At 39.1% G+C, this 17,251-nt stretch overlaps 1 protein-coding gene across 1 annotated transcript in view; it reads left to right on the top strand.

The window, feature by feature from the left end:
• Positions 1–17,251, top strand: part of LOC308272103 (olfactory receptor 1Q1-like) — a gene marked incomplete at both ends in the record, with an annotated part of 35,257 nt that overhangs the window by 1,482 nt on the left and 16,524 nt on the right. The gene's annotated exons all lie outside the window — the stretch shown is intronic.

Genomic DNA, 17,251 nt, shown 5'->3' with positions numbered 1-17,251 from the left:
CCCCAAAACTATTTATCATATTGATGGATCTATATTTATAATATTTAAGGAATATTTTAATTATATATGTAAGTAAAATTGGCCTTCCATAATCTTTCTCAATTTAACCCTAAAATGTTTAAATACCTTGATTTTGTTAGCCTCATAAAATTTTGGGGGGAATCTAATCATTACCACTATGAAGAGATTTTTAAAGTTGATATTATGTTTATCTGGGTATGAAGAATCACACCCATAATCCCAGCTAATTGAAAGGCTAAGAAAGGAGGATTACAAATTTGTAGCCAATCTCAGCAATTTAACAAGATCCATTTCTTTAATTTTATTGAGATATAGTTCAGTAGTAAATTTTTTGCCTAGCATTCATGAGGCTTGGGATTTAATCCCCATTTCTGAAAAGAATGGTTATTTTTCAATAACCATTTGGTAACTTTTGAGCTTACAACATTCAGGCCTGCATTGTTTTCACTGGAATCCTCATACACTTGCATATACATTTTTTAAAAATAAATAAATGACTAGCTTGGAAGTATACAGCTGATTAGTGAGAGCCAGAATTTGAACCCAGATATCTGATTCCAAAACATATACTTTTAATGATTACAGATTGTCTAAATACATGAAATCTACACATTCCACTCAATTGTTAGTTTTCTTTCTTTCTTGATTCCCTTATATTGGACACCTACAATACACCAGTCAATAATTTCTCTCAGCATTAGCATGATTTGATAATGGGGAAGGGCATTAAGAGGCTGAGGAATAGCTGGGTCATTTCTAGTCTTTTGAGGAAGCTCCAAAGAGTTGTACTACAGAGTGTGAGGAGCCTCTATAATGGTCGTACTAATTTGCAGTCCCACCAACAGTGGGTATGAGTTCCTACTTACCTACATCTTGCCAGTATTTTTTTTTAAAGACTAAGAGTGGAATCGCCATCTGACTCAGCTACACTACTCCTCAGTTCCAAATGAATTAAAGTCAGAATATTATATTTATGTATGCATATATGTGTTCATAGAAGCACAATTCATAATAGCCAAATTATGGAACCAAACTAGTTGTTTATCAATGGATAAATGTATAACTAAAATGTAGTATGTACATACAATGGAATTTTACTCAGCCACGAAGAAGAACAAAATTATGTCGTTTTTAGAAAAATGGGTGGAACTAGAGAATAAGTGGCAAAGTGAGATCAGCCAGTCCAGAAAGTCAAGCTGAAATGTTTGATTTCATAATGTGAAAGATAGACATAAAAGAGAAAGCAAAAGGGACTTTAGATAATTGAGAACAGAGACTAGAAAAATAGTGGTAGGGATTATGGGACAGGGAAAGAGAAGAACTAATGAAGGAAACAGTTCAAATAATTCTATGTCCATATATGAAGGTATCACTACCAATCACACTGTTATTCACGGGGTAGAATGGGCAGCAGGGTGAGATCCGAAGGAAACATACTAAGATCTGCGTACATGTATGTTTGTATCACTTTGAACCTCAGCATCATGTGTAATTACAATACACCAATAAAATTAATTTTTTTAATTTTTATTTTTTTGGTGGTACTGGGGATGGAACACGTCTACCTCCGGGCTACACTCCCAGACCTATCTTTTATATTTTATTTTCAAACAGGGTCTCTTAAGCCAGCGAAGCTGGCTTCGAACCTGCGCGATCCTCCTGTCTCTGCCTCCCAAGCGCAGGTATCACAAGCATGTGCCACCATACCCAGCATAAAATTAATTTTTAAGAAAAAAGGAGCTAGAATAGAGATGTAAAAGCCTACAAAGATTCTGGTACCTCCCCAATGGAGCACGACCTGTATTTGAGTATAAGTCTTTAGCCAGATATTGTAAAATTACATGACTAAAGATGTGAGTACTTAAATCACATTATTTTAGGTTCTGGCTGAGTTTCTTTTACTGAACCATTTTTTAGCACTACTAATCCATGTTTAGATCAATTTTGAGATATAAATTACCAATTTTATTATTGCATCTCCTCTAGAGAATGCATCCAAAGATATATGGTGACAACTCCAGAGGATTTTTCAATAACTCCTAGGAAAAATTTCAAAAATTTCCTGAGCTCTCATTAATGAACTCAATTTTTTTTTAGATTTTAGGTTTTTTGTTTTTGTTTTTGTGTGTATGGTACTAGGAATGGAACCCAGGGGCCCTCTACCTCCAAGCCATACCTCCAGGCCTATTTTATATTTTATTTGGAAACAGGATCTTACTAGGTTGCTGACAGCCTCACTGCTATGGTCGGCTTCAAACCTGCGATCCTCCCGTCTCAACCGCCAAAGTACTGGGATTACAAGTGTGCACCACCACGCCCGCCTTTTAGTTTTTTAAAGAATTTTCACAATATAATTACACATGGTTGTGAGATCAAAGTGATACATTCATCTATGTACACAAAATCTTTTGGAGTGATTTTCTCCTAATCTCACCCCACTATCCCTTCTACTCTCCCCACATATGCAAGTAAGATTGTTAGTGATATTTTCATAAATTGTTTCTTAAATGCCCTCCATCATTCTTTACAGATGGGAAGAACAGAGTTTTTGAGTAATGTTGAACCCATCATTTATGGCCTGAGAAGCAGGGATGTTCATAGAGCAGTGTAGAAACTATTTGAAGAAAAAAAAAAACACCCTGACACTATCTCAGGACCTTCATATCCTGACAATTTGGAACTGGAAGCTGATAATTAATCTCTGAGAGCCCAACCACTGTATCTTCCTAGATCCCAAAACTCCTGTGTAATTTTTTACATATTGATACCCAAGTTTGTGTCTTAGAATGATGAAGGAGTTGGTTGCAACAGTGGCCTCTAATCATATACCCTGCTCCAGGTAGTCTTCTACCCACTCTAACAGCTGTTCCTCTTTATTTTTGCTGAGTGACTAAGATAAGTCTCCATGCAAGGGACTTGAATACATATAAAATGAAAATTAAAGTGGAATTTTTTTGTGGTACTGGGGATGGAACCCAGGGATATCCGAACTCTGAGCTAAACCCCAAGGCCTATTTTTTATTCTTTATTTTTGAAACAGGGTCTCACTGAGTTGCAAAGGGCCTCACTAAGGAGCTGAGGCTGTCTGAGAACTGTGATACTTCCATCTCAGCCTCCCAAATGCTAGGATTAAGTGTATATCACCATGCCTGGAAAAGTAGAAAATTTTTTTTTTTTAGCACAAGTTATAAAGGAACTCGGGGAAATATTTCTAGGCCAAGAACATAAAATTTGTTATTTCTGCTAAAATTGAACATTTATGAAATATTCTGAAACTTTACACTTAAAAGGATGATACTCCAAAGAAGTCAGAGCTTTAATTTATGTTCCAGTATGGCTTCACCATAAATGAACTGTGTGACAGCTGCACAGTCAGTTAATGATGCTAATTCTCAATTTTTGTTGTTATTGTTCAAAAAAGTGTTTGAAGTACATACCTAGTTTTAACAATATTTATATGATATAGTGATAAAAACTCAAGATTGGAATCTATAAATTAGAAACAGGACTCTTAATCCACCACTTTCATTCTATGTAATTTTTTTCCAATTTCCTTCTCTTCCTTCTGAATTTTTAACCTATAAAAAATAGAAGAGCAACCACTTCATACAATTACTCTGAGCAATAAATATGTGAACTCACTTAGGTCAGAGTAAGTGCTCAACAGATATTTATTGGAATGAAGTCTTAGAGCTAATGTTTATCCTAATAAATGTCTTAGAGATTCCCTTATTTTCCCTTATATCTCAACTACTTGCATCTCTGTTCCTAGTATTCTTATCCATTATCAAGAAAATTCTAGGACTTCCAGGAATTTGGCGACCAAGAAAAGCAGGGCTTAAGAGCCCCGCTAAGAACCAATCTCCATTACCACAAAATCAGCACCTTTCATAGCCAGAAAACACCATCATCAGAGAAACAAAAAAAATCACCAGGCTCCAGAGAGGAGGGGGACTCAGAACAGAGCTCAGAGCCACAGAGGAGATACACCGGCCTCACGCCCGAGGACCCGGCAGCAGCGGCTTACTGCCGGCGGCAGCGGTGAGTTCACCGGACGGCTATAGCGAGTTGAGGTGAGCCACTGCGGAACAGCTGGGTGGGATTTATCGGCGCAGGGAGCATCTAAAGCTCCCAGTGGCTGAGCTCAGCACACGCTGCAGGGACTCAGAGCAGAGCTCAAAACCAGAGAAGAAATACGCTAGCCTCATGGCCCAGGGCGTGACAGCGGTGCCATATTGCCACTGACGGCAGCAGCAGCGAATTCACCGAGTCCACTACAGCTCCATCTGCATACTCAAAAACAGTGAGTCATATTGCGGGCCCCAGAGGAGAAATCCCAGGACTGCACTCCCAGGGACTTGACCCAGTGGGGAAGTGGCGGTGGCAGAGATATCACACCATAGGAGAATGCCCAACCTGGCACCCCCCAATGGTCTAAAGCATCCTCATTTGACTCCCTAAGTCTGAGACTCTGCCATACAACCCAGTAAAGGAGTAGTGGGGACTGAGATACCACAGACTCGATCCAGAGTACCTTAAGTGAAGTCGTAGTGACCCAAGGGAAGAACCCAGAGAAGGCACAAACTTCCGAAATCATGGGAAAAAGGAATAACAATGGAGCAACGAATGCCCACAACCACACAACATCAGAACCTGATAAAACAGAAATTCAGAGATTTCTAGAAGATCAAATCAGGAAAATAACTTTAGAAATAATAGAGGTGTTTCGAAAATAATTCAGAGAGAGCCAAAAAGAGATAAAGGATGCAATTAATGAAGTAAAGGCCTCAATTCAAAGTACAAACAACCGATTAGACCACATGGAGAATAGAATCTCGCTCTTAGAAGATGAGCAATCCAAAAATGAACGCATAGTTTCTAATCTAGAAAAAAATATCCGACAGCAGGAATCTGACATTGAAGAAATATGGGTCCATTTTAAGAGAACTAACCTAAGAATAATTGGAATAGAGGAGGGAAAAGAAGGTGAAACCAAAGGGATCAAAAATCTCTTCAAGGAAGTAATAGCAGAAAATTTTCCAAACATAGAGCAAGAGGTCAATACACAGGTCCAGGAAACTTATAGAACTCCCTTTAGACAGGATCGGAGAAGAGGATCCCCATGCCACATAATTGTCAAAATGACCAATGTGGAAGCCAGGCAGAGAATCTTAAAGGCAACAAAAACAAAGGGCCAAGTGACATTCAGAGGCAAACCAATTAGAATCACTCCAGACTTCCCAAACCAAGTCATGAGAGCCAGAAGGGCTTGGAGTAACATATTCCAAACTCTGAAAGAAAAGAACTTCCAGCCAAAAATTTCCTACCCAGCAAAACTTTCTATCAAATTAGATGGGGAAATAAGAAGCTTCCACGACAAACAGAAATTGAAGGAATTATGTCTTCAAACCAGCGCTAGAGAAAATACTCAAAGAGATTAAGTACAAAGAAGAAATAGGTAACACACACCAGAACCAGAGAAACAAGATTTTCCATCCAACAGACAACTAAGATTGGTTATCTGTGGAGATTCATTATTTATGTTAGTCTTTTACCTATCTCTAAATTGTATTGTTTGCCTTTATTGTTGCTAATTTTTAGGATTTCTAGTTGGAATATTAATATACCTTCAGATATAGCATTTGGAAATATTTTATCCCATTCTATCAGTAACTTTTAACTCTGTTTACATTGTCTTTGGATATACAATTTTTTTTTATTTTTTAGGGAGTTTGTTTACCCTTCTGTTGCCTGTGCCATTGAAATCATATCCAAGAAATCACTGCCAATTTCAATGTTGTGAGGTTTTATGACCCAGATTTTCTTCTAAAAGTATATAGTCTTGAGATTTATATTTAGGTCTTTTATCTATTTTGAGTTAATATTTGTATATGGGATTAGGTAAGGGTCCAATTTTATTCTTTTTCATGTAATTATTATTTTTCAACAATATTTAGTTAAAAGATTATTATTTCCCCCACCAAATGTTTGTGGAAATCTTGTCAAAAATAACTTGACAATATATGGAAGAATTTAGCTCTAGGCTTTTTTTTAACTCCAGTGGTTTATATATCTGCCTTTAGAACAGTACTACACTGTTTCAAATATTGTAGCTTTATATGATTTGGAATCAGAAAATATGTATCTTCTAGCTTTGTTCTTTTCGAGATCGTTTTGGGTATCTAGAGTCCATATTCCATATTAGGATAGATTTTTTTCTGAAAAATAAATATATAAATATATGATAGTTTCACCTTAAAAAAAAAGAAAGAAAAAATATTCTCTGGTAAGAAAGAAAGCAAAAAGAAATATTGAAATGTTATCTTTAAATTATCAAAAGCTTGGTATCAGACAAATGAAACTGTTATGTGAGATTATCATTTTTAATTTTGGATATATTGCTATAATACTAGATGTCAACCACTAAGCCAAGCATGGGAAGGAGGGATGGGGAGGGAATGGGGTGGGGATCGGGTGGGGGCTGACTGGGTGATGTGTGCATGCCGCAGGCTGCTCAGTCGAAATGGGCGTGAACCCACTCGCGATAGAATCAATTTCAGAAAAGATGGGCAAGGATATGGGTGCCGTTCTGCAGCCACTTATCTACAGCGATTCTTTCCCTTCTAGGAAATAAATTTCTTTAAGTTCCTATTTACGGTGCTTCTGGAAAGAATCTGACATGGACAAAGCTTCTTGAGCTATTGACACTTTATTACAAGAACCCAGAAAAATTTATACCCTTTACCAGTGAGGTTAATAATAAGAAAAAAGAGGGGAGTGCAATCAGTGTAAAACAATAGTGAATAACATGTAAACAAAGGTAAAAAAAAAAAACTAGTCTGGCATTCAAGGGATTAGCTTCAGATCTTCTCCCGGATCTTGCAGACAGGCAGTTCCAAAGGGCAAATTCCAGGGGACACAGGGCACACCCAGGGCTTGGAGGCCTCTCATGGAGTCTTCTTTAACTTTTTTGGAACTTTCCATCTTTAGGGCTCAGTCCATATGGCAGGCATAGGGGGATGTGGCGATCCAGGTGGATGTGATGGAGTTCTCCCAGGTGTCGCCTCCCAGGTGTCGCCCACCTTACTTTCTAAATTCTGAAAGCTTAAGCAAACTCACAACACAGTTTGGCAGATAAACACCAAAATATACCATATATACCATGAAGTTTTTAGATTTAGTTGTCAGATGTATTTACTTAGCTGCTGAACACTTTTCCTCAAACGATAGGCTTATTAGAAACCTATTCCTCTTTTAAATAATCCATTTCCACATCACAATCCTTCTGCAACCTGCTTTTAATCTTTCTAATTCCTTTCTTTCCCATTTGGGACAATCTTATGATAAGCTCTTCTTCATACAAGAATCCTTTCTTATTCTCACCATATTTCCTTTCTTTTACACATTTATTATATCTATCCTTGTTTCAGACATATTCATTTCTTAGCCTCGTGGTGCTCCCCTGTCTCAGGCAGGGCTCATACTGGGTGTAAAGGTCAAGAATCTTCCTAGCCTTCAGCTCCATTGTATTGGGCAGTGTTAGCTGTTCATAAACTAGGTTGCTTTGATGTCACACCCAACGTTTGTCTTCCTGTATCTGGGCAGGATCACAAAGAGAGGGGTAAATAGAGGCACCGGGTGCCTCCCTTCTGGGGCTTTTGTTGTAAGTTAGTGATTAGGTTGAAGGTCAGAGATTAAGGGGAGATCTGCGTTTGTAATTACTTACTGGAATTACCATTTGAACAAAGCCAAGGATGTTTAGAGGCTTAGACAAATTACCAGAAACTTTATTTTCCACGGACTCAGTTTCTCTCACAGTCCTGATCTTACATCACCGGAGCAATTTGTGTGGAGAGTTAAAAGAATCATTACCAAAAGAATAATAGTTATGAAAGAATATCTAAGAGTGGGAGGGGGTACTTTGGCCAGAGACGACACCCTTTCTCGGGGCTTATTTCTCTCGTTGAGATTCTGCCTATTAGCTGCGTGGGAGACTACACAGATGCCGAGAAAAGGCAGGGGTCTCGGCATTTCCTCCATTTTTCTTTGTGCATGTATTTTACAAAGTTTGTATCCCACTATGATGTATGAATACAGTGCACCAATAAAAAAATTTAATTTAATTTAAAAAAAGAAAAAGAAATTCTAGATGATTGCTTCCTCTGCTATGTATTTTGAGGCTGTTTATTTTTAACATAGAGCTGGAGAATCCTTTAAGGAGAATTAGCCCAGTAATTATTTAAGTCCTCCACATTTGCCTGTCATGGGTCACCCAAAGATGATTTAGTGCAGGTAGAAGACTATGCTGTTAGGAGAAAAGTGTCTTCAAAGAGGCTTGCTCTAGTCCAAGAGGAGCAAACTCAATTAGGTATCAGTTTTCCTAGTTTTCACCATTGCTTACTCTGCCTCTCTAATGAATTGTTTGGGGTATGCTTAACCAGGATCCTCCTTGTTTCTTTTGATAACAGGCTTCTTAGAGAGAGGATAAGCTCAGCAGCCACACACACAACTTCTTAACCAGCTCTGCCTCCTGTGGAGTTGGCTAGAGAGGCCTTCAAGCATTTATTCCATCATTCCATTATGTTGTGCCCAGCAACCTAAACATCAATAGCAAAGTGACAGTTTGGCCTCCCTCTGGTATTATCTTGTCTTATTTATCAATTTATTAATAATTCAAGTCGCACAAAGGAGATTCTTTACTGAACCCCCTTAAACACTCCCAATGATCTCAAACTCACAGCTCTACAATTTTGGTCCTGGGCCATTCTAGAGTAAGTTATTCATCCTCTATTTATAAAAGGCAAATGTAAAAAGTTTATTTTTGTAGCTGAGTATATCATCAAGGTAGATCCTTCACAAATGGGTTTATTATTCTTACAAAAGAGGCCCCATATTACTACCTTATCCCTTTCACCAGTGAGACACTGAAAGACGGTGCCATGTGGGAACCAGAAAGCACTCTCACCAGACATGGAGTCTGCCAGCATCCTGGACTACCCACCCTTCAGAACAGTGAGAAGTAAATTTCTGCTGTTTATAAGCTACCCAACTTATGGTATTCTGTTGTAGCAGCCTGAACAAATCAAGATACTCAGTAAAGTTAGGTTAGATTGTTGTGATTTAGATTTTCTAAACTCCCAGCATTTCTTTTTCAATGAGCTTATTTCATGATATTTCAATAAAAATTGCTTACACAATATATTTAGTCTTTCATTCATTCTACAAATACTCAGTTTCTATTATGTGCTTGGCCCTCTGCTAGAATTGGGACTATCTGTGAAGAACAAAGCAAACCTTGTGCCTGTCCTCATGTAGTTTTTGTGGTCTAGCAACATACATCTTTTGTTGTATACAACATAACATACCACATGGAATAACTTATGCTGTACTTATTGGTTTCATAAAAGTTTGGATTCTGATTTATTCATTATAGAATCCCCTGAATCTACAGAATCCAGCCAAATAAAGAAAGAAATAAGTGAATGAGTTCCATTGGAAATGTTAAATTTAACAATAGATCTGAGCTGGGCATGGTGGAACACTTTCTTAATCCCAGTACTAGAAAGGCTGAGACGAAAGGCTCACAGGTTAAGAGCTAGCCTCAGCAACTTAGTAAAGGCTCTCAGCATTTAGTGAGACCTTATTTCAAAAATAAAATGGGACCAGGGATGCAAATGCCACTAGGTTCAATCCCCAGTAACACACACACACACACACACACACACACACACACACACACACACGTCTGATCTAAAGCTCATCACTGTTCCATGTTGTTCTCACTGCTTCCTGTAAAGACTCATCTTAGATCAAAGCAGTAAGGTCCTAATTATCACAGTATTTGTTAATTGTGGTGATGTGATATAATAGAAAAAAGGCTCAACTTTTTTGGGAAGAATATATGATTTTATTTTTTTCATATTTGTTATTTTTTATTGGTACATTGTATTCATACATCATAATGTGGTAAAAAAAAAAAACCTTGTGTAGACATACATGCATACATCACCCAGTTAGCCCCTACCCGATCCCCACCCCATTCCCTCCCCATCCCTCCTTCCCATGCTTGGCTTAGTGGTTGACTTCAATATGTTTAAGTGTATCACGTGCTTCAGAGAGTTTCCTTCCTTCCCTTTCCCATCCCCTCAGGTTGTCTTATTTGCTCCTCTATAGGATCTCCTTTTTCATCTAGAGTTCTTATGATGTTAAATTTAGCCCAACCATTTATATTATGTGATATTTTTAATTTTTTATTAACCTAGACCTCTATTATGATTTAGGATTTAATAAAATTTAAATCATAGAGTCATAAGAATTAAGTCATATGGACTCCATGCATAATAGATACCTAAGAGATATTATTGAAAGCCAAAGTTGAACTATCATTTATTGGGCACCATGGCACAGCCTAGATACTAGTTCAGTCTCTAGACTCAAACCAAAATATCTCCCCACTAGCTAGGTAACAGTGAGCAAATCAATTACTCTAAACACTCAGGTAATAATAGTACCTAATTAATATGATTATTGTGAGGATTAAATTATATAGAAGCAGTTCAAAACTTTAAACGGAATGCTTGACACATAGTAAACACCCAGCAAATGTACTCCAGTATTATCACCAATTTCATACACTCAGAGATGTCTGTGTCCATTTGAGTTTCAGAGTCTTTGAGATGTGGCTCATAGAGGTAATAACAAATGGTCCATTTTTCTTTTTAGTGAGGGCAATGACTTGTGGTCTCAGAATGAACAGCACATAAGTAAAAGAGAAAATGTTGATCCAAGCTGTACACTGAAACAGAGCTATGAGTCAGATCAAGAAGAAAAGCGCAGAGCCGGGCTGTGGTGGCGCAGGCTTGTAATCCTAGCATTTGGGAGGCTGAGACCCGAGGATCGCGGTTTGCGGACAGCCTCAGCTACTTAGTGAGGCCCTGTCTCAAAATAAAGAATAAAATAAAAGGGCAGGGAGTGTAGCTCGGAGGTCAAATTCCCCTGGGTTCCATCCCCAGACCCAAAAAGGAAGGAAGAGGAAGAGGAGGAGGAGGAGGAGGAGGAGGAGGAGGAGGAGGAGGAGGGAGGGGGAGGGGGAGGAGGGGGGAGGAGGGGGGAGGAGGGAGGGAGGAGGGGGAGGAGGAGGAGGAGGAAGAGGAGAAGCACCGCCGCGCATAGTGGTGCATGCTTGTAATCCCAGTATTTGGAAGGCTGAAACAGGAGCATCACAGCCAGCCTCAGCCACTTGTGAGGCCCTCCACAACTTAGTAAGACCCTGTTTCAAAATAAAGAATAAAAATAGGGATGGGGGTATAACTCAGAGGTAGAATGTTCCTGGGTTTCATCTTCTGTACTAACAAGGAAGAAGAAAAAAAAGAGAAAGAAGGAGGAGGAGGAGGGGGGAGGAGGAGGAGGAGGAGGAGGAGGAGGAGGAGGAGGAGGAGGAGGAGAAAAGAGGGCACATCTGGGTGTTGTGGTACACACCTGTAATCCCAGTACTTGGAGAGCTTGAGACAGGAAGATTGCAGGTTTGGGATTAGCATCAGCAACTTAGTGGGGCTCTCAGAAACTTAATAAGACACTATTTCAAAATAAAATGAGACTGGGGTGTGGATCAGAGGTACAAGGCAACTGGGTCCAATCCCCAGTACCACAAAAAAAATAAAAATATGAAGTAAGAGGAGGAGGAAGAAAACAAAGAGGAGGAGAAAAGGGGAGGGGGGAAGAAGAGGAGAAAGAGAAGACATTTCTCAACCACAAAATAATCCCTGTAAATCAATAATTTAAAACATAGCAAGCACATAGAATAGATGCAGATATAGATGCATAGAAAATAGGAAGGAAAAGAGATTTTAAATAAAAGAAACCAATAGAATAGTTGAAAGGAATGAAGGTAAGAAAGTTAGAGGGAAAAGGGTATTTGAAGAGGGATACAAATCAAATAATGTTATGTCTGTATATAAAGGTATCGCTACCAATATCATTAATGTATACAGGGAAGGAAAGTGGAAGATTGTGGGACCCAGAGAAAACATGCCAAGTGATGTGTGCATATATAAATGTATTATCACTTTGAACCTCACCATTTTATAATTATATTACATTAACAAAATTATTAATAGTCCAAAAAATCAAGAAGAAAATTTTTGAAAATGCTGTGTGTATATGGAAAATTGTCCCCATCAATCAGGAAGATAAAGTGTAAAGCTATCATAAAGTATTTTCCCCTTCTTGAATTGAAAAAAAGTAAAGAGTATGTGAACAGTGCTATTAGACTATAAGGAAACAATACTCTCTTATATGCTCTAAAGGGTGTGTATTTGGTACAAACTTTTTGGAGGACAAATTGGTGGTACCCCTTGAAATTAAAAATGTGTATACACATTAATCAAGCATTTCTATCTGTTAAGAAATGTACAAAATACCTACAAAAAGGCAAAAATACCTACAAAAGAATATTCACTGTAGCATTGTCTTTGTATAGTCAAAAAGGAGACAAATGACCTGAGCAGGGAGTTCTTTGTAACTTCTAATATATCTGATACTCTTTAAAATATTTTTAAAATAATGAGATAGCTATGATGGTGCAATAGAAAGTCCATAATATATTGATAAAACAAAAAGGTGTCCAAAAAAGAATTTCATTTTTGAAAAACAATCATATATAAATGTTAATTTGTGCATAATGTCTCTGAATCGGTATATGCCAAAAACAGAGTCAAAATAATTACCATTGGAGAATATGATAGAAACAGACTCACATTTTTTGTTTGACACATGCCTTAATACTAATTAAAATAATATGTGTATGTTCTTTAAAAGAAAGTGATAAAAGAGGTTGCATATCCACAGACTTAGGGTGTCTCTCTACCTTGAGCATATCTGCCTGAACATATCTGAGTAAGTTCAGAACACATGGAATAAGCCCCATGTCCAGGCCAATATCCAGGGCCTGACTGCTCTCCTGGGATGAGCTGAGCTGCCAAACCAAGTTAGGAATACTTCCTCCTGGGCCCTGGGCCCTAGAGAGGACAGCAAGGTTGGACTGTGACACACATGGGACTCCATGCTAATGAGAAGCATGGAGTCCATGCAGAAGCGTCTGATAAAACCTCAGCTCCCAGCATCTTCCCCTGCCATGCCCTCCTGCCCTTGATAAGCAAAAGTACCACCAGGAACCTGACCTCTCTACCCTTCAACCCATGCCTGGTGCCATTCTTTTTCCTGTGCTGCACAACTTCTGTCTTCCCTGAGTGGTCCACTGCTATCAAAATAAGAAAGGACATGCCCGGCCTGAATGGAGATGCAAGCACCAGGCTCAGCACATTCAGTTCCAGTCAGAAGTTCGCAGTAGAGTGAGGATCTGCTCAAAGAGGGCTGCACAGAAACACACAGAAGTTTCTAGATACCTTAGACCATCTGGAGATAGGTTTTTAGTAATTTCTGGAAGGCGGACAATCTTTCTTAAAATTGACCCTTTGGACAATAATGTGAGTATTGTGAAGTTTGTTTTTGATCATCTAAGACTTTATCTTTTTCCCCTTTCATAGTCTCTATTTCATCAACCTTAGATATGCTATGGACCCTCTCACCTCACCCTATTAAAACATATCAACCAAAAGTATGAGCTGTTTACATAGTCAGGACTAATCCTATTTGGAAAAATTTTCTCTGAGTCAGGGAAGTATATGGTAGAAGTCCGGAGAGCTTCAATCAGTTGGGAAGGTTTTTATGAGTAATCAACATGACCCAGAAATAACCTCTGGACATTGTTGTCCACTTTGTATCCTCTTAAAAACCCATCCATATTTTCATTCCCACTTCTGGGAGTTAAGAATCAACTAGAGCCGGGCGTGGTGGCGCACGCTTGTAATCCCCGCGCTTGGGAGGCAGAGACAGGAGGATCACGCAGGTTCGAAGCCAGCCGCACGCGCTGGCTTAGGAGACCCTGTTTCCAAATTTAAAAAATGTAAAAATAGGTCTGGGAGTGTAGCCCGGAGGTAGAAGGGCTTCCAGGAACCCCAGTACCACCAAAAGAAGAAGAAGAAGAAGAAGAAGAAGAAGAAGAAGAAGAAGAAGAAGAAGAAGAAGAAGAAGAAGAAGAAGAAGAAGAAGAAGAAGAAGAATCAACTAGAGAAATTAAAAGGACACATATAGTTGTGTTATACAAAAGTCTCTTCTATTTACCAGGGGCATAATGGGTCAGATGGTTGACAGCTCAGAGGACCTCTTCTGTATTAGGGAAGCCAAGTTCCTACAGGAATTTAAAATTCATAGATTCTGAATGTTTCATAGAACTTTTCAATCACCTTCATGGGTCCAGTCTCTTCTGTTTGTTTTTTATAAAGTTTTTGTATTGAGGGAAGGCTTTGTCTTCCCATTTCCCCAATGAGTATGCCAAGTGGTTTTCCCAAGGTCTCAGAACATTTCCATGAAAGACCTGGGACCAAAGCCAAGACCTTCTATTTCCCTATACACCAAACTGATGTTTCTATACTGGCACCCTGTTAAAAAGCAGGATTCTCCTCTGATCGTTCTCCATTGCTGGTTTCCTACCTCTTCACCCATACTACAGTCTTCTCCTCTGCCCATAACAGAGAAATACATGAGTGTGCAGTCTTATGGGTCAGGCAGATCATCTCTGTGAGGAAAGGAAAGAAGACTTCTAAGTTCCAGGCAGTTCACCCTCCAGACACTTCTGGGACTCTCTCCAGCCTTCTGGACATCTCTATTACTGGAGCTTGATGGACATTGCCCCAAGTAGCAGTTCTGGCTGCTAACTATAGAGTAGGATGCAGCTGTTTCTTACGCATTTCCTAAGACTTAAGAAGAGATACCCCATGTTCTCTAAGGGTCAATGAATACCCAGCCCTGGAGGCTATAAATGTGAAGTCTTATATGAAGAGTCAATTTATAAGGGCAAGCTAACATGGAAAAACAAACACAGGAGAGAATGGAACATGGGTATCAAGTAGGTGAGGTCTGATAGAAGGAGCATCGCTTCTCAGTTAGACAGACAAATAACCAACCTGGCTCCACCCCTACTCACTGTGACCTTGGGGAATGTAACTTGTCCCTCTGGACCTCCATTTCATGATCTGCAAATGGAAACAGTAAGTTCTACTTTTTAGTTTGATAATCACAATTAAACAAATTGTGTATACGTGTGTGTGTGTGTGTGTGTGTGTGTGTGTGTGTGTGTGTAATAGACATTTATCACTGGCCAATCTACAGGATGGCATGGTGGGAAAGAAAGAAGCAAAGAGGAGAATAGAAACTGGAACAGTAAGGGAGAGCTTGTGGGTGGCATAGCCCAGTAGCTGGGAGCATGGAGCTGAAATCAAATTCCAGTCCTACTACATACTGTTACCTTAAGCATGACATAAAAAAATCCTTCTAGGCTTCAATTTCCTCATCTTTACAGCAGGGTTAATAACGCCAGCATCACGGAATTACTGTGATCACCACATGAAAAACATATATGAATCTCTCAGAACAATCTGTGGCATACAGTAAGTATTCAGTAAATGTGGCTACTGCTGGGCATGATGACACACACCTGTAATTCCAGTACTTGGAGGCTAAGACAGGAGGATCACAGGTTGAAGGCTAGCCTCAGCACCTTAGTGAGACCCTCAGCAACTTAGATCCTGTTTCAAAATAAAAAATAAAAAAGTTGGGATATAGTTCTAAGACAGAAATCACCTGGGTTCAATTACCAGTATAGAAAAAGATGCCTACTACTTCTGGTCCTTATTCATCATCATTGCCCTACTAAAATCAACACAGAATATTCAATATTACATTGAGTTGCCTCACTTTTATAATCGAAGAACCTAATGCTTGCTCTCTTTTGTTGTACAATGATGACATATTTAACCTAAGGAATGAAAGCAGAATGACAACGATAAAAAATCCAGTTCCGTTGAGAAGAACCTAAGTACATGAATTATTAGTGTGTGTGTGTGTGTGTGTGTGTGTGTGTGTGGTGCCGGGGGTGGAACCCAGGGGTTTTCTACTTCTGAGCTATATTCCCAGACCTATTTTATTTGGAAACAGGGTCTCACTAAGTTGCTGAGAGCCTCATTAAGTAGCTGAGGCTGGCTTCGAATCTGTGCGATCCTCCTGTCTCAGCCTCCCAAGCTCTGGGATTACAAGTGTGTGCCACCACGCCCAGCTGTTCTAAGTACATGAATTATGTAGTCAGACATGTACCAGGACTCCCAGTACCCAGACACAAAGGTGAACTTCAGCCACCACGTGATAAGGCTAAAGCATGCCGGGTAAATCACTTCCCAAAGCCTTGGTTTTCTCATCTGTGTAATAAGCATCACAAGAGATTGCTGCAGAAATATGCCTACAAATACCCTGGGGTTTCTGTAATGACTATATGATAGAATATATTTAATATATATAATATATGTAGTTTTTACATATATTAAATTCTATATGATAGAATATATGTAATATATATGTAATATATTTACTATAATATATGGTGTTTGCACAGGGAAAGTTCTTGTTTGCGCTTTTTCTCCCACAGTAGCCACAGGCACAGCTTGTTTGTGAACTTCCAGATCAAACCTCCACCCCCAAAAGTCCATTTTGTCATTACCTATGATCATTAAAAAATCAGATTATTCTGTGATGAAAACTCTTCAGGCCTGTAGAACCTTGCTTAGTCCTGGGAAAAATATTTTAAGGACATGATTATGTGGAGCAGGTACACAGTACAGAGAACTAGGTGGCAGGAAAATCTGAAGATTTTGTTTAACAAGACTAAAATTTCGCCAGCATTTGCTATTTTCCAGAGAGAGAGTACTTTGCTTAGTCTTCATAACAGCTTGGTGAGTAATATGCTACTCATATCTGCATTTTTTAATGTAGTACTGGGGATGGAACCCAGGGACATTCTATTTCCAAGCTACACCCCCTTCCCTATATATTTTTAATTCTTTATTCTGAAAGAGAGTCTCACTGATTTGCAAAGGGCCTAAGTAGCTGACCCTTTCCTCAAACCTCGATCCTCCTGTCTCAGCCTCTCAAATGCTGGGAATACAAGCGTGTGCCACCACGCCCAGCTCTTGGCTGTATCTGCATTTGACAGATGAGAAAACCAAGGCTGGTCTCTCGGCCACTGCCCACTGCTGCCTTTATAGATTGGCATTTATACTTTCCAAGGCTTTCATCTTGAAGAATAATGTGCTTGTTCCGTGAGATCTCAGGGAACAGGCAA

The sequence above is a fragment of the Muscardinus avellanarius genome, assembly GCF_963383645.1.
Source record: "Muscardinus avellanarius genome assembly, chromosome: 13".
In the NCBI taxonomy this organism is placed as follows: domain Eukaryota; kingdom Metazoa; phylum Chordata; class Mammalia; order Rodentia; family Gliridae; genus Muscardinus; species Muscardinus avellanarius.
Note: the sequence above shows the minus strand (reverse complement) of the source record. Positions and strands in the feature narration are given on the sequence as shown.